Source organism: Triticum aestivum, chromosome 5B, assembly GCF_018294505.1.
Source record: "Triticum aestivum cultivar Chinese Spring chromosome 5B, IWGSC CS RefSeq v2.1, whole genome shotgun sequence".
In the NCBI taxonomy this organism is placed as follows: Eukaryota; Viridiplantae; Streptophyta; class Magnoliopsida; order Poales; family Poaceae; genus Triticum; species Triticum aestivum.
The window spans coordinates 1,395,136-1,396,476 of record NC_057807.1 but is presented as its reverse complement, the minus strand read 5'-3'; positions in this window follow the sequence as shown (position 1 = coordinate 1,396,476).

Here is a 1,341-nt window from a genome sequence, read left to right as displayed (position 1 = left end):
CGCACCCCGGGGTTCGTAAATCGTGGAAATCACTCCGGGACCCCCAAAACTAAGTAATAGTCCAAGAAACGGGCCAGAATCGGCCGAAACTATGATTGTTGATGACCTACACTTAAGCGCATCTTGGGGTTCAACAACCATGGAAATTGCTTTGGGGCCCCAAAATGGTGAGTAATGGTCCACGAAACGGGACAGAGTCGACAAAAACCGCGAGTGTTGATAACCGACACGTAAGCGCACCCGGGGGTTTGTTAATCATGGAAATCACTCCGGGGCCCCAAAACAGTGAGTAATAGTCCACAAAACGGGCCAGAATCGGCCAAAACTGCTAGTGTTGATGACTGACATGTAAACGCACCCCGCGGTTTGTTAATCATGGAAATCACTCTGGGACCCCAAAACAGTGAGTGTTCATGACAGACACGCAAACGCACCCCAGAGTTCGTCAATCGTGGAGATCCCTCCGGGACCCCCAAAACTAAGTAATAGTGCAAGAAACGGGCCAAAATCGGCCAAAAATGCGCTTCTTGATGATTGACACGAATGCGCACCATGGGGTTCAACAACCATGGAAATCACTTTGGGGCCCCAAAATGGTGAGTAATAGTCCAGGAAACGGGCCAGAATCAGCCAAAACTGTGAGTGTTCATGACCGACACGTAAAGGCACCTCGCGGTTTATGAACCGTGGAAATCACTCCGGGAACCTAAAATAGTGAGTGTCCACTAAATGGGCCAGAATCGGCCAAAACCGCGAGTGTTGATGATCGATACATAAACGCACCCCGGTGTTCGTCAATAATATGGAAATCACACCGGGACCCAAAACAGAGTAATAGTCCAAGAAACAAGCCAGAAAACGGCAAAACTGTGAGTGTTGATGACAGACACGTAAACGCACCCCGCGATTGATTAACCGTGGAAATCAATCCGGGGCCCCAAAACATTGAGTAATAGTCCATGAAACGGGCCAGAATCAGCCAAAACTATGAGTGTTGATGACCGACACGTAAGCGCGCGTTGGGGTTCAACAACTATGGATATCACTTGGGACCCAAAAACGGTGAGTAATAGTCCACGAAACGCGTTAGAATTGGCCAAAACTGTGATTGTTGATGACCTACACTTAAGCGCACCTTGGGGTTCAACAACCATGGAAATCGCTTTGGGGCCCCAAAATGCTGAGTAATGGTACACGAAACGGGTCAAAGTCGACAAAAACCGCGAGTGTTGATAACCACACGTAAGCGCACCCGGGGGTTCGTTAATCTTGGAAATCACTCCGGGGCCCCAAAAGAGTGAGTAATAGTCCACGAAACGGGCCAGAATCGGCCAAAACTAC